The sequence below is a fragment of the Vigna unguiculata genome, chromosome 4, assembly GCF_037176805.1.
Source record: "Vigna unguiculata cultivar grain cowpea cultivar isolate G323 ecotype 2 chromosome 4, ASM3717680v1, whole genome shotgun sequence".
Lineage (NCBI taxonomy): Eukaryota > Viridiplantae > Streptophyta > Magnoliopsida > Fabales > Fabaceae > Vigna > Vigna unguiculata.
The window spans coordinates 18254412-18278290 of record NC_140795.1 but is presented as its reverse complement, the minus strand read 5'-3'; positions in this window follow the sequence as shown (position 1 = coordinate 18278290).

The following is a 23879-nucleotide window of genomic DNA, read 5'->3' as shown; positions in this document are numbered from 1 at the left end:
ATACTGCAAGCCTTTTAGCCATTTAAAACCCATTTTAACATATTAAAAGAGACACACCAAGACTAACAAGACATCTAACCTATGTCATATAGCCTACCAACATGATATAACACCAAAATATTACATTTAACATATTATTTCCAAATTTAACACTTAAAACTTAATCTTCAAGTGGATCCTTCTTAATCTTCATCAAACACATGTGATATTCATGCACTTGGCTTTATCAATTTTTTGCTTCAAGCTTGCTTATGCCAATAGAGTTTTCGTAAAAATGTGATAAAAGGTTTAGTTTTAGTAGTCTTTTGTTGCAATCTAGTTCTCTTCTTTTTAGACTTCCATTTTAATAAGTTAGATTACAAGGAAGTCCTTTTCTTTGTGCTAATTTGCATTCTTGATCCCTTGACTTCAATCTTTCTTATTTGCATATCAACCCTTCACCCAAAATGCACAGTCTCACTTAAGAGGGTAGAGTCTTGTTGATGTTGAATCAAGGGCATAACCTGACACTACATCTTGATGAATACAAACCAAATCTGAGGCATGAGATTTGATCCGAGAGAGAGATTGAAGTTGATGTTGATTCGAATTGGAGGGAGGCGATTGAGGCTGATTCAAGATGGAGAACGAGGAGAAGATTGAAGCAAATCAAGGGCGCAACGAAATTGGGTGCAAGATTGACGATTTTGGTGCGTGAAGAGAGCATGGATAAGGGTTAGGTTTTTCGGTTTCATTTTCTGGTTTATTTTCGTAGGGGTTTAAAAGGGGTGAATTAGGTTTTGTGAGAGAGGGCCTTGGCTATGTGTGAGAGAGAAATTTTGAGAGGCTAGGGTTTAGTGTTCCTGTTCTTGTGAGAGAGGGGGAAAGTGTAATGTAAGAGGGTTTCCTCCATATTTGATGAAGTGAAATAGTAGCCTTCATGAGATTGGGGTTTTCCCTAATGTGTTAGGTAACTCTACTTAGTTCTCCCACTTAAAAACAGAAATTGGGATTGTCTAAGAGAGTTCCCTTTCACCATTTAAATTTCCAGCATTTTCGTTCTCTCTTGTAAGCCTTTGATTTTTAATGAAATGCACTGCTTTAGTTTTGATTTTGCATTATTCAGTTTATAGTTTTGTGCTCGTTTTATTTATCTTGCAACCTTATGTTTTTCAAGCTTTACTTTTTAATTGCATTTAAGCTTCCTTTATTGCTTTCTGTTATCTTCTTGTTTGATTTTACGTTTTTGCACCATTTACTTTCCTTGTTTCAGATTTTAAATTCATGCAACATTTAGATTATAGGATCATAGTTTCTGTTAGTAGTAGTGGTAGGGGCTTGTAACTCATGCATGTTTAATTTTTGCACCTGCATTTGCATCTCCTAATTGTTCATGATAGAGCATCTAATCCTCCATATTCTCCTATTGTAAATTTAATTTCAATTTGTCCAAAGAATTAGCCTAACGGGTGAGGGCTGTCTAAGCTTGAATATTTAACATCCTCCTTAGGAATTCACAGTTGTGTTTCATTTCATGTTGACAGGCATTTTAGGACCAAATTCATCTTTGCATTGCATTACGTGTATAGTCCCAATATGATTCTGCATAAATCTGAACCCGCATTCTAATATGAATTAAATCTGGTTCTATGTTGTGATATCTAGTTCATTGATGTTATGTGGTGAATTAAAGTGATCTTTGATAGAAAGTGTTGTCTCATGGTAGATTTCTGCTATCATAGATCAACTTTTGCTACCATGTGATGATTAGATGTTGTTATCATGTTTACTTTCTACTAGTTCAATTTCATTTGCATCAATGTATATTGTTTTTGCGAATTAAATTGTGCAGTCATATTCCATTCTCTGCTGCCATTGAGTTCCACATATATTTTCATTTGCATTGCACTTGGGAAGGAATTTGTTTAATTGTGTTGTTGTCGGTTGAAAATCTACCCAAGAAACTTGCTTTACATATTGTGGTTGTTTTAGGTTAATTCAGTGTTGTTACATTTTGGCATTTACTCTTTTGCTGATTAAATTGTTGCAACCATTAATTAAATACCTGTTGTCAATCTCTGCCTTGTTTGATGCCACATGATATCTAAATCTAGATATTATTCTTGGTCTGTAGTAACATTTCATCACAGTAGATTTGCATATGCATGCTTCGTGCATCCTTCCTTACCATTCACTTAGATTCTCATTTCATTAAATCTAGTTTCTCAATTCCATTCTAGGTTCCTTGCATCTCACGCATTGGAGTCATGCATATCTTGATTTCACTTTTTATCATGCATTTATATAGTTTTCAAGTGAATAAAATCAACATTTTCTTTTAGTTTCTTCTCTTTATTTTATTTTAATTTCCCCCTTTTGGTTTAACTTTATTTTCATTTTAGCGAGATTAAATTATACAAGCTATGCTTGATACGCTCCATTTCATTGGATTCGATCCTGAGTCAAATTCCCTATACTTCATTAGGGGGAATAATTTACATTTTCTTTAACTCTTGAAAAATGAATATGAAAAAGTGAGTTAATAACATGCAACCCATCTTATAATAAATCTAAATTTTATTCCAAATTTATCAAAAATCATAATTTTTCTAATAAAAAAACTAAGCCAAAAAAATATACAAAATAAATGCATACATGAACTAGAGGAAAATGAAAAACTAACTGCTAAGACTTTGGCAAGTGTACCAAGTCGCGCAAGTAGTAACCGGTAAGACCAGGATATCGTTTCCCAAGAGACTCGTGTATACTAAATAATTGCGTAATTAGTGACTAATTTAAACTAATGAATAAATCCATAATTTGGGTTTTTGTATGCAAGAAAGTAAATATTTCATAAACAAGTAAAATTGAACTTGGATATTTGAAGACTCTAGAAAATGGTAAAGACTAGAAATGCAATGGATTGATATTGTTGGAGTTAGACTTCACCTACTTCACTCTCATGTATATTAAACAATAAAACTCTTCTCCATTAATTACTAATGTCAACCCACAAGTCTACTCAAACCCTAATCCCTTAGTTGAATGAGCCTAGGTTTCCTTATTTAGAGCCAATTCCTTGAATCCCTAAATAAACAAACTCGCTTTACAAATTAGGGTTTAAGACAACTAATGGGTCAAGTTCCATTCCTAGATACAAGTTCCATTAGGTATGTTGTTCCAATTCTAGGTTTCAAGAGATATTTTCCAATACCTAATGACCCAAATATCATGCAATGAATGGTTAAAACAAAGCAAGCTTTAAATACATAAACAAAGATACTAGCAATCAATGGAAGAAGCATATATATATTCAAACCATTCAAAAATACATGAAAGTTTAGTGGCTACATCTAACCCCAACAAAAATGGGTTTAGCTCTCCATTGTCATGGAGAGCTCAAGCTTACAAAATGAAAGTGGAAGAAGGAGGAGATACAAAGAGGAAGAAAGGATAGTTCCCACTAGCCCTAACAGACCTCCAAGCGCTCCAAAACGTGTTGCTCGAGCTCCAAACTGTCCAAGATGATTTTCCCCTCTTGAAAATAGAAGAAAAAGGGTCAACTTGCCACATCAACGAGACTAGCGCCTGGCGGAAGCTTCTCACCGCCAAGCGCTAGCTGCAAAACAGTAGCCAAACTTTCCATCTACTGCTCGACGATGTCCAAGTCCCGCCAGGCGGTGAGCAGTAGTGGCGCCTGGCTGGTGCTTATCTGGCGCCTGACGTTGACGACCTCTTGCGCCTGGCGCTGCCTTTGTGTCGCTAGGCACTTCCTGTTGACATTTTTGCACTTCTCCTTACTGTTCCGGGTTACTCATTTGTCTGGACTTTTGGAACAAAGCTTCCAATCTATAAATAGACACAAAAAATATGGATTAGTGGTATATTTAGATCAATGTAACCCAAAATGTATTTATTTACAAAAGTAAGGTAAAATTGAGGATTAAGTAGGTTAAAAGCTTTGGAAGAGATGATTTTGCTAATAAAATATAACTTGGATAATGGTAAAAGTTTACATTATCAACTCCCTCAAACTTAAAACCTTGCTTGTCCTCAAGTAAAAAGGTAACTTGGCCTAGATGAACAACACAATTGCAATGATCTAGCAACTCAAGAAAATAGATTTCATTTGTGCTTGCTCTTATTTGAAAGATTGTGTAGCACATGTGTTTCATGGTGCAAAGGAGAAGAAAACCCTGCATTTATGTGAAATGGAGACCAAAACGAAATCCAATCTGTTCAAAATGCTTAAATGAGTGCACAAATCAAAACCCAACAAGTTTCATGGTGGAAAAATCACCTGCGGTGGTTGCGTTGGACGGCGGAACGCGGAGATGAGCTCTCGGGGAAGAGAACAATGGTGTTTCACGTTGCATATCTGCAATATAACAAAGGGGACATCGGTTATGCGCTTACCCGATGTTAAGTGACGTCGGATAAGTAAAATAACATATGTCAAGTGACGTCGGGCGTGTGGGAGACCGCTGTTATGCTGGATTGATGTCGGGGCAGGGAGAAATCGACGTTAAGCGACGTCGGGGTAGTGTTGGACAGACGTTAAATGTGACCCTTTATTTACAAAAATGTCACTGATCATTTTTGACGTTTGTGTTCTCTCCAGCAGGCATTAACTACATGACGTTATAGGCACTTTTGTGTTAATGGATAGAAGTCGTTATTACACATAATAGTTTTCACTTTTTCAAAATTTATAAAGAAACCGTTAAGTCACCTAACAACTTTACTTTGTATATCGTTCAGTGTCCTAGCGACTTCACCCCTATGATGAATTAGTCAACTGACCCCATTTTGTAATTTACATTTATAAATGACCCCGTTTTGTAATTTTGCCAACTTTTAGCATAAAAGGACATGAGACATAAAGATCATACAATTAAAGAATAATTTATATAATTAAACTTAAGAATTAAATTTAATTCTATAAATGATCCAGCTTATCCTCGTTTTATTTTATTTTATTTTTTGTTATCTTTTGATATTTTTTATATCTTTTGTTATCTTTGATATCTTTTGTCATGTACAATTTTTTTATGAACAATGTCTTTTTATATCATATTGGTTGTTGAATTAATTTGTGCCAAGTTATACGACTATTGATAAAATTTTCACTGATTTCATAAAATTACATATGATATAACATTTCAAATACAAGAAAAAGAAAAACAAAACTTTGCCAAATGGGAATAACTAACTCCAGATTTTCCATAACTACAAATTTTCACTGATTTCATAAAATTACATATTACAAACTAACTTTCCAAACACATAAAGTGAAATCCAACAACTTTAAACTACTAATCTTAATAACATACACATTAAACTTCATCAAGGAAACATCAACAAAGACACTAAAATGAGATTAACTAAGCCAATAGGCAAACCAACCCAATTAACAACTTGACCCACTTTCTCCACCCCTTAACTTCTTTCTCTAGAATATAAATCTTTCACCTTTACCTCACAATAGTAGCATTCATTTCGTCATCACCATCTTCAATGCACCATTTAAAGAAATTACACCCATAAGAAGCTTCACTTCCACTTTGTTGTTCACAAACAATAACACAAAAAAATAACTTTGTAGTTAGTTAGATGCAAACCCAAACATAAACTAATCATAAAAAAACATCATATAGCTAACCTTGTAGTTAGGGCATCCCCAAAACTGTCTCCCACCATTCTAAACGGTTCTAGCCATTCTCAGCATAGTTACCACTCTACAATTACAAGTGGATGCTTCACCCAACCCTCTCGAGCCACCATTGTTAGAGGAGAAGGTCTGATTTTGCATCCCCATGAATTACAAGAGCAAGAAGAAGATGAATGACCCATTGACATTTAATTACCGTCTACAAACACCAATTCAGCTAAAGAAGATAAAACCACTACCTCCTCCACAAATTAGGGCACATTATTCTTCATCACCAAAAAGGAGATTCCACATTATTTTAATTGAACGACATTTCTGTCACGTTTTTGTTGCACAGTGTCACCTCAACACTACACAAACAGCGTTAACTGGGATTTAATGGGAGTTACTAAATTGAACCACTTTAAAAAAATAAGGATACCAAATTGAACCTTCCAAAAAGTTTGGGTACAAATTGAACAAACCCATAAAATTGGGTACTAAATCAATAATTATACATTTTTAAAATTATAAATAACATTTAATGAACACAATATTATTCTTTTGTTTTCCATTTAAATGTTATACAATTATTAAAACTATGCTTATTAGTTATATTCACTACTAAAACATTTATTAAATGTATCTTCATTTAAGTTTAACTATTAAAAAATCATTATTTGTATTTTTGTTTTGAAAATATATTCACAAAAATATTTACAATTTTTCTATAAATTAATTTTCAGAATCATTTTTTTGCAAAGAAGTCTATAATTGTTTTAAAAGATAATTCATTATAATGATAACATTACATAATTGTTTTTATGACTAAAAATCTATAAAACAAACTATCTTTGAAACAACTTATAAATTTTACTACATATGAATAATAATTTTTTATTTTTTATTTTATGAATAAAAATCCGGATCAAAATCTTAATACAACATCAATTTATGGAAAAGAATTAATTAACAATGGGTAATTATGTAATATAAAGTAGAATTTTATATTAAAAAATTCATTTATGAACGATTTAGCATTTTAACAATGTTTACAAAATCTGACCGCTCACCTTTTCTAGCAGACCCACATCGAATCTCGTTAGGACCGCTGCGAGATCACGTGCATCATGTAGTACCTAGGTGACCTGGCCAGCCTGAGAGTACTCTGGAGGTGGTCCTCCACTCGTTGCGTTATTTCGTCCTCAAGCGAGGTTGATGATTATAGGGGTTTTCTCTTTCTTTAACTCTAATCTCGAACCTTGTTTATGTATATTAGGAATACAACAACTCAAAAGCAACAATGAAGCTTTCAAAAAGAACTTACTGTTCAAGTTTATCAAAAGTATGTAATTCCATTCCAAATGGTGGAAATGGTTGGGTTCCGCTAGGAAGCTTTTGGTCATTGATTTATGGGGATTCATTTATGGGGGTTGTTGTGTTAGGATTCAACACTTATCACTAGGTCAAAAGTTATAGCCTTAGTTAGGGTGTAACTCTTTTTATTTAAGAGTGCAACACAAGCCTAAACACTACGATCGATTCGATTGTGACACTAGTGCAAGGAAGAAATTATGTTGCGATTATTTTGGCTTTTTGGCTTCGGTTTTACACCCGAGGCATATGCGGGCGAGGTAAAAAAAGATATGTTTATGTCTCAGTTATGAACCGAGGCATATGTGAGGGTTACTGCCTCGGTTCTAGAGGGAACCGAGGCCTAATGTGCATCGCAAATTTAAAAAAACACAGTACTTTTTGACCCAATAACACATCACACGTAGTCATGATCCTTGTACACATACCTAGACCAACCATAGTGTGCCACATCATCATCTTCAACCTTCTCCCAAATCAGAAACCCTAGCCACCATTCAAACCCTAAATGGAGGCGGCTTCGCAACCTCTGCGACGACAACAATGGAGGAGGCCCGCGTGACGGAGAAGGCCCGTTCAACGATGCACCGGTGGTGGAGAGACGAAACTGCAGCTACGTGGAAGAAGGAACCTTTGCGTTCTGCAATAATGGCGTTCAGAAATGGAAGAAAGAAAAATGGCCGCTGCTCCACGCGAAGAAGACGAACAGTGGCACAATTTCTTTTAAACCCTAAGAAGGCTTATTGCCTCAATTGATTTTAAATTGAGGCATAAACATCTATTTACCTCAGTTAGATGTGACCCGAGGCATATTCCACTCGAAAAGCAATCAAATATGCCTCGGTTAAAATATACCCGAGGCATAAACATCTATCTGTCTCGGTTAGATGTGACTTGAGGCTTAAAAGTCTGCCACCAGTTTAAAAATATCAATGCAGCGGGAAAAATATAAATTTTAGAGGATTTATGCCTCGATTCTAAGTACAACCGAGGCATAAAAGTTCGAAAAAATTACAAAAGTGCCACCGTGTCTTCATATGCCTCGTTTGCAGGTGAACCGAGGCATATAGGGTGCTGTAAAAAACCCATTATGCACTAGTGTGACCCGGCCCACTTGGCCTTTGCCACAAGATAACTAACAGCACCTGCAATAATCTTCGCCTCAACAATTGTCCTACTAGGAATCACACTCTTGGATTGTGACTTGGCCCACTTGCCCTCCATCATGGGACAATTGTGCAATCCGCAACAATCTCCCCCTTAACAATTGCCCACTAGGAATCGAACTCGTGACCTTGACTCTAATACCAATTGTTAGGAATAAGGCAATAAAGGAAAGAACAAAGGAGAGAAAAATAAACAAACGAAGAATTTAATGTGATTCGGCGTACAATGTGTATGCCTACATCCACGACTACCATAGAAAGTATTTTATTTTTTGTGTGTATCAAGCTTTACAAAGGGTCTCTTATATAGCCAAAATAGAGAACCACATCTCACAATCCTAAGCGATGTGGGAATAAATCAAGCACCATAATACTAACAATTCTCTTACTTGGGGTTTGATTAACATTACCACCTAATGCAGTGTCTTTATCATCAATTTTCTTGAAGGCCAGTTGAGGCAATGCAAAGACTCAACTTAGTTGTTATGACAGTCTTGGTAGACATATTAGTTGGATTCTTTGCACCTGGAATCTTCAACAAGAACAAGTCTCCATCATTTATCAAATTTTTGATAAAATGATACTTCAATGCAATGTGCTTGCATCTGGAATGAAGAATTGGATTTTTAGCAAGAAAAATAGCATTTTGACTGTCATTGAACAATAGAGAGTCATCTTGTTCTTTTCCTAATTCGTTTAGAAGATTCTTCAACCATATCATCTCATTTGTTGGTTCTGAGATAGCTACATACTCAGCTTCAATGGTTGAGAGGGAGATTCTTCCTTGAAGTTTGCACTTCCAACTGATAGTTGTATCACCTAACATAAAAATGTAACATGTTGTGCTCTTTCTACCATCCAAATCACCTCCTAAATCTGCATCAGAAAAATCCTATAAATTGATATTACTTCTTTTAAAAGACAAATGCATCTTTAAAGTGTCCTTCAAATATCTCAATATCCACTTCACGCCTTCCTAATGCTCCTTTTCGTGATTTGATAGAAACCTACTCACAACTCCCACTCCATGTGTTGTGTCAGATCTAATGCAAACCATAGCATACATCAAGCTCCCTATTTCAAATGCATATGACACTTTAGACATGTTACTTTCTTCTTCCTCTGTCTAAGAAGATTGCCTTTTGAAAACTTTAAGTGAGTTCCTAAAGGTGTATTCCTGGTTTTAGCATTTCCAACATTAGACCTGCTAAGCACTTTTTCTATATATTTTTCTTGAGATAAGTTTAGAATACCTTCAAATCTATCCTTGGAGATTCTTATACAAAGAAATTTCTTGACTGGACCAAGATCCTTCATTTCAAAATTTTCTGACAATTGTTTCTTCAACCTGTCAATTTTTGCCATATTAGCACCAACAATCAACATGTCGTCAACATACAAGGCAAGAATGATATAGTGGTCAACATATTTCTTAACATAACATTAATGATCTTCTTCACATCTGTGAAATCATGAGTTTCTCATAAACTCATTAAACTTCTTACACCATTATCTCGGTGCTTGTTTCAATCCATACAAACTTTTATGAAGCTTGCATACAAGATTCTATTTGCCTTGTACTTCAAAACTTTTTAGTTGTGACATAAAGATTTCTTCCTCAAGATCCCAATGTAGCAATGCAGTTTTCATATCTAACTGCTCCAGATGAAGATTTTCTGCAGCTACTGTACTCAAGATAACTCTGGTGGTAGTCATATTGACAATAGGAGAGAAAATTTTTGTGAAGTCAATTCCTTATCTCTCTTGGAACCCTTTCACTACGAGTCTAGCCTTATATCTTTTGCTGCCATCTAGTTCTTTTAATCGATAGACCTACCTGTTTTGCAAAACCTTCTTTCCTTCTAGTATCTTGGTTAAAGACCATGTTTTATTCTTCTAAAGAGACTTTATCTCATCTTCCATTGTTAGCCCCCATTTAATAGATTCATCTCCCTACATAGCCTCAACAAAATGCTTTAGCTAACCAGCATCAATCAACAACAAGTAATGCAATGAAAGAGAATACATTTGCGATGCTACAATTGTTCTACTAGATCTTCTAATTAGGACTTCAGGAGTTGCTGGTGATAATTTTCTTGTTTTAGTCATCCCCAAACATGTAGCCATACATGTTAGATCCATAACGAATGAAATAACATCACTTTGCCTTAGGGTCCAATTTATTTCTACTATTAAAGTCTAACAAAATATATGAAACACAACTAAAAAACTTTCAGATGTGAAATTTTTACCTCATTTCCAGACCATACTTCTTCAGGTAACTAATAGTCTAAAGGAACTTATGGTCCTCTGTTTATGAGATAGGTTGTTGTGCTTATTACGTCTGCCCAAAATACCTTGGGTAATCTTGATTGGATTCTCATACATCTTGCTCTCTCATTTAAGGTTTTGTTCCTTCTTTTTGCACACCATTTTGTTCTGGTGTTCCTGGAACTGTCTTGATCATTCTGATCCCATTCTCTGAACAAAACTCCTTGAATTGATTACTGTCATATTCTCCACCATTATTAGACTTCAAACATTTAACCTTTAAACCTGTTTGAGTCTCAACCTCCTTTTTCCACCTTTTAAACACATAAAACACATAAGATTTATTTTTAAGAAAATAAACCCATACCTTTCTTGTAGAGTCGTTGATGAAGGTTACATAATACATCTTGCTCTCTCATTTAAGGTTTTGTTCCTTCTTTTTGCACACCATTTTGTTCTGGTGTTCCTGGAACTGTCTTGATCATTCTGATCCCATTCTCTGAACAAAACTCCTTGAATTGATTACTGTCATATTCTCCACCATTATTAGACTTCAAACATTTAACCTTTAAACCTGTTTGAGTCTCAACCTCCTTTTTCCACCTTTTAAACACATAAAACACATAAGATTTATTTTTAAGAAAATAAACTCATACCTTTCTTGTAGAGTCGTTGATGAAGGTTACATAATACTGTGAACCTCCAAGGTATTTCATTGGAGCTACCCCCAAACATATGTATGCACTAGTTCTAGTCTTTCAACTTTAGACGACTTACTTGTTTTGGATAAGCTAACCTTTTTCTGCTTTCCAAAGATACAGTGTTCGCAAGGTCCAATATCAACATGCTTCAAGTTAGGTATTTTACCTTTTGAGACCATGAGCTTCATTCCTTTCTCACTCATATGCCCAAGTCTTTGATGCCCAAAGATGAATTGTTGCCAACTTTTGCAACTTATATCATATCCTCATCTACAATCATGTAAAGAGATCCTTGCTTCTTTCTAGGAGCAGCAACAAGATTACCTTTCATTACCTTTCAGTGTCCATCTCCAAAGGTGGTGTAATGCCCTTCATCATCCAATTGCCTTATAGATATTAAGTTTCTCTTTCAAGTAGGAATATGTCTAACATTATTCAAAGTCCACACGCTTCCATTAGAAGTTATAATATTAATATCACCTCTTCATATAATATCAAGAGCCATTTTTCTTAGTATGTTTTGTGGTTGTAGCATTGTCTAATCTTCCACACCAGAAAAGATTTGGTTTCTCTTTCTTCTTGGGAATCTCAATTTAGAGAAATAGTAGGAGATTTTTTCAAAAGCAGCAGGAGCTTGTTGCAAGTAGCATCAATTGTCCCGTGGCGGAGGCTAAGTGGGTTGGGTCACAATCGAATCGTGGCGTTTGAACTGTTACACTCTTAAGTAAAAAGAGTCGTGCCCTGACTAATGGTGATAGCTTTTGGCCTAGTGGTAAGCGCTTGATCCTAACAAGTGGTATCAGAGCGAATGGTTCAGAGTGATTGACCGCATAACTATAACACAAAAAAGGGGTTACCGAAGTGACTGACCGCATAACCATAACCAAAAAGGGGGCCACCATACACCTGAGGGGAAATATACCATATGAAAAAAAGAAAAAAAAATTCACCCTTGAGGGGAGATTGTTGGGAATAGTCCAAGTATGAGTCAAAGTCCTACATTGGATAGAATAGACAAAGTTAAACACTATATAAGATGAAAGGCCCATAACCACATCACCTTAAGGTTTTGGGGTAAAAGTGATGTCAAATGTCTTATATGTGTAAGACTTATGTCATATATATAGAACCACAATCTCTCATAACAAACCTGATGCAAGGGTTGCATATTTAAATTGCATAATGGGTTCGGAGCCCATAAAAAAACCTACTTCTCATTTTTCTTAAATAAATTTATGTGGGCCCAATAAATTGGTGACCCACCTAAAAAATCTCCCCCTCACCAATTAATTGGGGTTTTAGTCAACCAAATTGGCTTTATCCTTACATATAGCATAATTTCTTGCAAGTAAGATCTTTGTCATCATATCTGACCAATTCTCATCAGTATGAATTTTCTTCAATGATAATTGCTTCATCTATAATGCATCTTGTATCCAATGATATCGGACTTCAATATGCTTTGACCTTGAATGAAAAGTTGAGTTCTTACTAAGATGCATTGCACTTTAACTATCATAATACAAATATTTTTCTTATGATAACCCAAATCTTATAGGAATTTTTGCATCCACAAGAGCTTCTTAGAAGCTTCGATAACAACAATATATCCTACCTCTGTAGAAGATAGAACAACACATTTTTGTAGTCTAGATTGCCATGACACTGCTCCCCCTACAAAAGTCATCATATAGCCAGAAGTAGATTTTCTAGAATCCACATCACCAGCCATGTTTGCATCTGTGTAACCATTCAACACAGGCTTACCGCTTCTAAAGCATAAACAAACTCTAGAAGTACCTTTGAGATACTTAAGTATCCATTTCATAGCTTGTCAATGCTCTTTTCTAGGATTAGCAAGAAAATGACTCACAACACCAACCTCATGAGCAATGTTTGGCCTTGTACACACCATGACATACATCAAGCTACCAACTGGAAATGAATATGGAATCTTCTGCATTTCTTCTTTCTCATACTCATTTATAGGATAATCCTTTGAGCTCAACCTAAAGTGACCTGCAAGTGGAGTGCTAAGAGGCTTAGAATTTTTCACATTAAATCTATCTAATACCTTTTCAATATATTTTTGCTGGGATAGCCACAATTTTCCATTCTTCCTATCACGAACAATTTTCATGCCAAGGATTTGTTTTGTAGGAACCAAACCCTTCATTGCAAATGACTTGCTCAACTCTCTTTTAAGACTTTGAATGTCATTTTTATCATGACCAACAATCAACATGTCATCAACATAGAGCAAGAGAATAATATATTTTCCACCAGGAAATTTCTTCACAAAAACACAATGATTAGAAGAAGTTTTATCATACCTGTGATCCATCATGAAGGAATCAAATTTTCTATATCATTACCTTGGAGCTTGTTTGAGCCCATACAAACTCTTTCTCAATCTACAAACAAAATTTTCTTTACCTTTGATTGCAAAATCTTCAAATTGTACCATATAAATCTCTTCCTCCAAGTCACCGTTTGAAAGAAGGCTATTTTCACATCAAGTTGGTCAATTTCTAAATTTAAACTTGTTGCCAAGCCAAGTTCAACTCTGATTGAAGACATTTTAACCACGGGTGAAAATATAGTTTCACCAATTCAAAATTATGATTCTTATGCAATGATTTCATCTCTTCATGCAACATAGCTTCTTCATAACTTCTAGGCTCTTCGCCATCAGTCAACAACACAAACTCATGATGGGAATATTTTTGTGAAGGATGTCTTTCTCTAGCAGATCTTCTCAAAAGAGGCTCTACAGGTGGTTTAGGAGGAGTTACCTCAGTTGGTTCATTAACTTGAGTCTCAAGCATATCAACCACATTGGCTATAAATGAGAAAGTTGAGCATTATATAAGGATAAAGACTCATAAACTCATTGCCTTAAGGTTTTGGTTTGAGAGTGGTGTCAATGTCTTATGTGGTTGGGCTCAAGTTTCATTGGTGTTGTATCTCTCCAGTAAAACCCTTGTGTAAACCTAACATGTTATTGTCTCCTTACTCCCATTTTTCCTAAGTCAAGTACCCAATACCACCCTAACGATGAACTTTGTATCGTGGGGTTTTCTATCAGTTTTTAGCTTGCCGATTTTATACTTGATCTTGGGTTGTCCAATTTTCAAAGCATCTGCATCTCAACTTGGGAAAAACAAGTGGGCTAGCTTAAAGTCTGTAACTATATCAACAACATTCATCGTCTTGTCTCTAATTCATTAACTTCGCTAGTGCAGAAATTGGGGCTTTAATTATTGTCCCAATTTGTCTATTGGCTAGACCATTGAAGCTTGATATTCAAGCTAGGACCTGGAGAACCTTACCAAGGGCCTCATGTAATATTGTTTTAGGATTTGTTGTGTTTCCTCCGGTTCCATTTGTTTTACTTAAGGGTGCATTTTGAAGATTTTTATGGTATTAATGTTGGTGACTACTAAAAGTGGTTGGAATCCTTTGGGTTTGGAACAGTGCTACTTACCTCTATATAGGTGTTGTTCATCTACCATGCTTTGCACTGTGTATTCACATTTTATTTCATCCATGCTGACATATGTGTACTATTGTAAAGTCAGACTGGCTATTCAAATGAGAGTTTGAGAATTTTATTCTCTTTGTTTGTGTTTCATCTTCAATGAACACCATTCTGTTAGAAATATTAATATAATTTAAAAAAAATTAAAATAAAATATTGTTGTTACTGGGGTTTTACTACAATGTTAATTCCAGAGTTAAATTCTATTTATGTATAAACAGTTTTTATTCTTTTCATTGATTTGAAATTATTTTTTGTTTAAATCAGTTTGATGGCCATTTACTCTTGTGTCTCCTTTTCTCACCTATAAATACCACCTAGTTTCATAAGGAATAGACACACAACAAACACTAGAGTTCTTCCTCTCAAAAGTGATTTTCTTTTCCTTCTCTATATTATCTCTTAAAAACAATGGTGTTCATAAGGTTCAGAGATCCTTCGATGCACTCGATCGATCTGACGGGTTGTTGTATCTTGGGGGAGGAGCGCATAATATTGAGTATTGCCCTGTGCAGTGGGGGCGTTTTCTCTCTAAGGATAGCGCTCAGCGTGCCTCAACCTAGGCTTACTCTATCCTTATCTCATTTACATAATTACATTATCTTTATATTGTTATTGTTTGTTATAAGAACAATTTGACTTGATCATCTCTTTTATCCATATTTCTATATTGTTTGTGGTTTATCATTATTTTTTTTCTAACATTCTTAGAGAGAAAATTTAATTATAAAAAATATATATAAATTTTTTTTCCTTATTATGTTTGCCATGGATATGATTAAGTCACTCTCAAGTAAGCCTGAAAAGTTTACAGGTGAAAAATTTTTTTGTTGGCAATAACAGATGAGGTTTTGGCTCACTGAAATAGGATTATTTTCTGTGATTTCTAAAGCTACTGATTCTTCTATCATATTAAGTGATTCTTCTTCTTCTGATACTTCTGATAAAGATATTTTATGTCATGGACATATTTTAAGTGCTTTGTCTGATAATATTTATAAAATATTTTGCCACACCAAAACTGCTATTGAGTTATGGGAAGCACTTGAACTTAAATATGGATCTGCAGAAAAAGGTTTATCTAGATATTCTTGTGAAAAAGTTATTGAATTTCAAATGGTTGATAATAAACTCATTTCTGATCAAATTCATGAGTTTGAAAATATTGTCTATGACATGAAATTAAAAAATATTATTTTACCAGACATTATGCTTGTGGCTCTTTTGATCTCTAAGTTGCCTCCTTCTTGGTCTGATTGTGCTCGAAGATTAAAACATAAGCCCGCAAATTTCTTTTTTGATGATTTTCTTTTGTGTCTTCGTATTGAGGAAAAACATCGTTTTTCTCAAAATTCTGTTCAAAATTCTCAGTCTAAAGCCTTTTTTGTTGAGAACTCTAATAAATCTGAGAACTCTTACAAGCCTAATCCTAAACAATTCAAAAGACATGGTTTTAATAAAAATAAGTTTACGAAAAAGCCTTCTTTCTCTAAACCAAAGAACAACTTTTCTTATAACAACAATAAAAATAAAGATAAAAATATGGGGAATGAGATGTTTTGTTTTGTTTGTGGGCAAACTAATCATCTAGCAAAAAATTGCTTTCAGTGTAACATCCCTAAGGAATATTATGAAAATTTAATAAATAAAATCCAAGATAAAATAAAGAACGCATTTACTAAAACCATTTTCCAAAAACACGGGAAATTTAAAACTTTAATATCACTGTCATAAACTAGGAGTCCATACTCATAAAACTGAAATAAAATTTAATGGCTCCTGAAATGATTACATAATTATCTCAAAACTAAAATATTACATATATATATATATATATATACAAAAATCCCAAGCTAGCCCCCGCTCCGAGTCTATGCATCTCCTGGCCCACCTATCACATCATCTATGTAAGACCCGGGAAAAATTAATTAATTAAATAATTAATTAATTAATAAATACGGGTAGGAGGCGCCTTTAATGTGATGTGGAAAAGTACTAGTTCATGTGGTTGAGAGTACTTTGGTTGTGTGAGAGGACTTGGGTTCGAGTCCTATGTATGTCAGTTATGTGTGGCTATTTTATTATTACCTTTTTATAAATGTATGAGTATGGGATTGATGATGTAAGCTGTTTTTGATTGGAGGGTATCACCAAATGGGATTTGGTATAGTGGTTGTGCTATGGCCTCATGAGTGGAAGGTTATGGGTTCAAACCTTGGTGGGTAAAGCATAAGCTTTATTTTTGCTAATTATTAGATGTGGCATGAATGTGAAGGGGTAAAGAAAACCTAGCAGAAGGGTAACCAGTAGGTGCTGAAAAATCACTCACTAAGGGACTTGAATAGCCATTAAGCCCACACTAAAGCCAATCCCGTTTTATTTTTATAACCCATTTTAAAGGCAACTATAAAAGCCAAAAATTAGGCAAAGGGAAGGGTTTTGGCAATTGTAGTGAGAAGCACGAATTGGAGAGTGTGAGAAGAGTTATGAGTGTGCAAGGGCTAAACCAAGAGGGAGAGTGCGAATCTTCTCAAAATTTAATCCAATAATCCAGGTCAGGGGAGTTGTACTTTGTGTATGTCGAAAATTTGTTCTGTGTTATGAATTTGAGTTCCAATTGGGTCCTGTTTAATTGGGAAAAATTCGTACTTGATGTATTGTGAATGGGAATTTGGGGTATTTGAGTTTGAATGCATAATCATGTGTGGGTAATATGTTATGGGAGGAGGATTTTGACCTTTCAGGTTATTGGGGATTGTATTTCGAATGTGGTTGTCAATTTTGTGTGAAAAGTATGGTTCTGGGTGCTAATTGACATTACAATTACATTGGTATCGATTGCATGTTTTGTGGTATGTTTTTGGGTATGATTTGACATTGTTTTGGGTAAAATCCGTGTGTGACAGTGAGGGAACTCTATAAGTCTCACCCAAGCGAGTCTATCTCGTCTAGGCGAGAGTTGCAGAACCTCACGTCTGGTTTGGGGTCGCGTTGCTCGCCCAGACGACTTTGGTTTGGTGTTGAGCGACTGAGTCTCGCTCAGGCGAGGGACAGCTCGCCTAAGCAAGGTCGCAAGGAAACTTGAGCGCTTTTGAGCGTGATATCTCGCCCAGGCGAGAAGAATTGGTGTTTTGAGCGACTCTGTCTCGCTCAAGCGAGGGATATTCGCCTGAGCGAGGTTGCGATATGAAATGACGTGGTTAAGTGGTTCCTCGTCTAGGCGAGGGAACGTTGTTGCTTTGAGCGATGGTGCAACTCGCCCAGGCGAGGGAATCTCGCCTAAGCGAGATAACGTGTAATTGGGATTGCCTAAAGCTCGCCCAGGCGAGGCGAACTAGCCTAAGCGAAGCAGAGGGCTTAGCTTGGGCGAGGGGTTCCTAGTCTAAGCGAGTTTATATGAACTATTGTATTTCTATGTGTTTGTGAGTGTGTTTTGGTTGTTTACCATAAGGATAGATTGTATATGCATGTGGTGTAATGTTTGGGCTTGAAGGACTAAGTCCAATAGGGGTCTGGGATGTGCTCGGTGATTGGACACATGATGGGCATGGAATCGGTTGAGTTCCTGTCGGCTACCAATGGGCGAGGAGTCCTTGGTATGGTGATTGCATGTGTCGGGCGCACGATGGGCAAGGAACTGTGATGTTCCTGTCGGTTACTATTGGGCGAGGAGTCCATAGTATGGTCATTGCGTGCGTGCCAGGGTCCAAGTATGAGACTTGGATGTTTTACTACAGACGAGGAGTCTGTAGGGCAGGACTATGAGCGAGATAGGCTCATAGGGTTGGACCACAAATGAGTTAGTTTCGTGGGAGCACAAGGAAGTCCTAAGACCTAGTTCATGCATATGACTCATGAAGGACTATGAGGTCATGGTTGGGTGATTTGGAAATTTTGAGTTTGTACAAATATTGTTTTGGGTGGGGAAGCATATTTATTTCACATATATCTGTTTATGTTTCATTGTGCATAGCTCACCCTATCTGTGTGTGTATGGCAATGATTGGATAATTTGTTATCCGGGAGCAGATGATGTGACAGGTGAGCCAGGAGCTGCTTAGAGACGGAGAGCAGGGGCCACTTGGGATTTTGAAAGAAACTCTACTGTTTATTTTTTTATGTAAATATTTTCTATGATAAATTTTAATATCATTTGTAAATAATGCTATGGTATATTCGGATTATGTATGGTACTAATTATGGTTTTAAATTTTTCGCGTTTTTGGGAAATGGTTATAATTAATGTGGTATTTATTTGAATTGGAAAACTTATTTATTTAAAATAAGTAACATTCCTTAGGGATGTTACAATCTGCTCCCGGATAACAAGATATCCGATCATCGCCACACACACAGATAGGGTGAGCTACTGATATCGCTGTCGTTAGGCGATCAAATTACCAGTACTTTAGCAACTTCAGTATTGCCAGTTTGTAGTGAACAAAATAGTTAGGGTTAAGATAACCCTGAGTCGTCTCACAACGAATACGGAATTGATCTCAAATATTTGATTCTTAAAAATGCAATTAAAACTAGCAACTATAAAAATAGGGGGTTTTGATATGCAAAGAAAATGACACGGAAGATTGTAAACGCAGTAATAGTAAATAGGTCAATTCCACTACTTTTTCTAAATAAGATTCTTCATTGGTTATCTAGAGATTATTATTAAATTAATTATTGTTGTTGATTTTCAAATAAATCAATGTAAAGACTCAATTCATTTGTTGGCATCCTCACTTTTAATCAAAGTACAATCTCAATTAAAAGTGAGAATTGTTTAGATTGTCCATGATAAATTTAATCAAAGTACAGTCTCAATTAATTTTACTATGCCTAATCATGTCTATTCCTTTGTTTCTTTACCAAATAGAAAACTTAATTAATCAAAGTAAAGTCTTGACTAATTTTAGTTAAAGTAATTACCTCTAATCAAATTAAAGTCTCAATTATTGGCAAAAACTTATTTAATCAAATGAAAGTTTCTAAACAAAATCAAAGTAAAGTCTCAATTTAATTTAAAAACCTTTTAACTCATATGATTAGCATGTATGTAGATTTAAAATCATTATTTTCTATTCGATTAAGAAGCAAATGACATAGATAAACAAAAACCACAAAATAATCAAAATAACAAAACATATAAATTCATCTAACCTCAGAATCCATTTAAGAAATTACAGTGGAATCAACCCTTAAAGCTTAGCCCTCCATGGCTTTGATGGAATACATGATAATATGATGAAAAGAAAATAAAAGAAAGAATGAGAGATGTGGTGGAGACGGTATCTGCCAAAACCAGAGAGTTCTAAGTGTCTAAGCTGTCAGCTGTAAATTGTCAGTCCCCGCTTCTGCTCCCTTAAGTCTCTTTATATAGGCTTCAACTGGACTTTGAGCTTTATCTGTCAGTTGCTAAAATCTTTTATTTTTATTTAATTAATTAGCAACTTAATTTCTGTCCAATTTCCAATTCTGCCCCTCTTATTTAAGCATTTTTACCAAATTGACCAGAGTTTGACCAGTTTGACCAGAGTTGACCAGAGTTGACCAGTTTTGACCATTTCAGTGTCCATTGAGAGGATGACACGTGGCAGCTCCTTCTCTCTCCCAAATTAGGGTTTCCGCTTGCTCCTTTGGCTGCAGAGAAGTGCAAGGTTCGTGTGGAAGCTGCTGCGACGGCGTGGTGGCTTCTCCGGTGGGCGCGGTGGTTGCAGGTGCAGTGGTGGCACTGGTTCGCGCGAAGATGGTGCTGCAGAACAGGTGGTGAAGAGGCGTTGCTGTTCGTGGTGGCCGTGCGCGGAGGCGCGCTGCAGAGGTTGTGAGTGCCTCCTCGCGGTGGTCAGAAACGCGGAGAAGATGGAGATGGCGGTGTTCTGGTTCGCTCTCGGTGGCTGCCATGGCTGACGCGTTGTGGAGAAGCTTCGCGGAGGAGATGAAAATGGCGTCACGATGGTGGAAGATGGTGGCGGAACAGTGGCGTTGAAGAAATGGTGGATCTGCTTGCGTGGAGGATGCGCTACGGAACTGTGCAGGTCGCGCTGGCGGTGTGCTCGCGGTGGCTGCGCAGAACTGCTGGAACGGTGGTGGTTTTGCGCGAGAAGATGGAGACGGCGCGTTGCGGAGCTGCGAAGTTGTGGTAGGTCTGCGGTGGCGGGTGAAGGACTCGCGGTGGCGCAAGGTGCAGAGATGGTGGTGCGAAGGAGCTGCTGTAATGGTGACGGCGACTGTGTGGAGATGGTGGCGTGAAGGAGCTGCTTCGCGTGAAGTTGGTGATCGTGTGGAGATGGTGGCGGAACCCGTTCATTGGTGGCCGGAAAAGGTTGGCGGCGGCGGCTGTGTGGCTGCCGTGGTTTCTGGTGCGTCGCCGGCGAGGTGAGGAGGTGCGGCGGCGGCTGCCATGGTGGTGGAAGGAGAGAAGAAAATTAGGGTTAGGGTTTTGGGAGATGAAGATGATGACGTTGGCAGAGTCTAAGTGGTCAATTTGGTAAGGTGGGGATTATGACACGTGGCGGCTTATGGTTGGCTAATCTTAAAAGGTGGGGATTGCCACATGGCATGATCTGGTTGAGTGGAGTTTAAGTGGTAGGAGGGGTGCAACTTAGTGAAAACTGGGGGTGCAGAACAGGTTTTTGGTGGTCCACTTTAGAAAGGAGTGTGCAAATAAAATCTGGGGGTGCATTTAGCTCCTGATTTATTCTTTTTCAGAATTTCTTGATTTTGGACTTATTTTGTAACTTTGAATATTTCAAAATCACATTATTAATTGACCAAAAATAAATTCCAGCTACATTAACAAACGTTAGAATATCCAATAATATTTTATGCAACTAAAATCAATTTTTATGCCACTTTCACCAAACTTACTCAATAAATCCAATAATCACAAATCCTAATTAAATCAATCTTTAAGCACAGAAAATTCAATTAAATCCCCAAATTTAAATATTAAATGAGGGCAAAAATTTGAACTCATCACACACCCACACTTATCCTTTTGCACTCCTGGGCAAAATTGAACAATTTCAAAACTTTATTCTGAGGTCTTTTATTCCATATTTTCAATGGATTAAAGAAATGAATACCATTGGAAACAGATCAAACTTCTAGAAATCATGTTGTCATGCACAAACAAATGGATAAAATTCTGTTTTTCACACATGAGTTAATCTTTTGAGTTTACAAGATAATCAAATATGAAAGAGAAACACTCAAGTTAAATATATATTTTCTCACCAAGATTCGCTCAAGCGTTTTGGCTTGTGTTTTCACTCAAAATACCCATGCAAGTAAACACTCTCAATGCTTAGCAAGACTCTGATATTCACAGCTTTCAGAAAACATGCATTCAAAAATCATGAGGACTTTTCAAGGTTATAATGAGGCCAAGGCAAAGGTAGGAAAAACTTTAGGATTTGTGTGTTTTTGAAATAGTAAGGAAGAAAGAGTTATGGAGCATAGTTTCAAAAACAATCCTTTTTTCTTTGTTTTTTTTTTTCTTCTATCCTTTGTTGCTCTTTTTCAGACAACAATTATTTTTCATTACAACACTCTGTCATCAACATTTATTTTCCTTTTTGCCATTTTTACAACTTTGTGGGGGAAATACACACCCCCACACTTTATTCCTCAACCAATCTCAACAAAATCCACTAGCTCCTTCTTTCTCCCTAAGGTAAGGACAAACATGGTTTTTTTTTTCTTTTTAAGGTTTAACAATTATGCTCAAAACAAGAAAAAGAGGTTTAAGCTCAAGGGGCTACCAATGGATCAATGTCATGGTTAGCTTATTTGGCCAAGTAGCTAAAACAAGAAATGCCTCAGTCATATCAAATCATGCATGTTCACCTAAGATGCAAAACAACAGAATCAAGCTAAACATTTGAGTATCAACAAGACATGAGCAAATCACACAAGAAAAATAGGAATGACACATGGTAGTTCATCCTTACAATAAAGCTCAAAACTCACAAGGTCAAAAAACTCTTTCACAAAAGATTTATTCCAGAAACTCTCAAATCAACTCAATCAGTAAATCACAGACAACAATCCACTCATAGCACATGACTTTTATTTTCCCAGAATTATGACCGTTCCAATTAGTAAATCAAATCCAAAAATCCAATGTCAATATGTTTTATTGAAAGCAGAAACTTTTTTTTTTAAATAAAAACAAACAGAAAAGAAAATTAGAAAAGAAAAAAACAAAACAAATAGAAAACAAAAACAGAAAAGGGGAAAATCTCCCCACACCCCCACACTTTATCCATGCATTGTCCTCAATGTATTCAATATGTATAAAATGCAAAGAAAAAGTATGAAGTGTACTTACCTCCTCAAGGTGGAAGGTATGAGGGAGAAGTCAAGTTCATCCCATCCATCGTCTTATTCAGCATATCTTGATTTTCATTGAATATCCGAAGACGATGCCCATTAACTTTAAAAGTTCTTGCTGAAGATTCTTCCTTGATCTCCACTGCTCCATAAGGGAAGACTTTTGTAACAATGTATGGTCCTTCCCAAGTAGAACGCAACTTACCACTCATGTGACCAAGCTTGGATTTGTATAGTAACACCTTCTGGCCTACCTTGAAATCCTTTCTAGCCACAAGCTTTTGGTCATGGAACTTCTTGGTTTTCTCTTTGTAGAACTTTGAATTTTCATAGGCTGCTAGCCTAATCTCCTCTAGTTCTTGTAACTGAAGCTTTCGCTCATTTCCTGCTTCTTCCAAATCCAAGTTGCATGCTTTCACGGCCCAATAGGCCCGATGTTCAATCTCCACGGGTAGATGACAAGCCTTCCCAAAAACCACCCTGAAAAGTGACATACCTATAGGTGTTTTGTAGGCTGTCCTGTGTGCCCAAAGTGCTTCATCCAATCTTGTGGCCCAATCCTTTCGACTAGGCTTCACTACTTTCTCTAGTATCTTTTTAATCTCTCTGTTAGAGATCTCTGCTTGTCCATTGGTTTGGGGGTGATATGGTGTAGCAATGCGATGTGTCACCCCATACTTCTTCAACATGTTCTTAAGTAGCCTATTACAAAAATGAGTCCCCTGGTCACTGATGATGGCTCGTGGTATCCCAAATCTGCAGAAAATGTTAGACCTGACAAAACTCATAACAACTCGAGAATCATTAGTCCTTGTAGCTATGGCCTCCACCCATTTGGAGACATAGTCTACAGCAAGCAAAATATA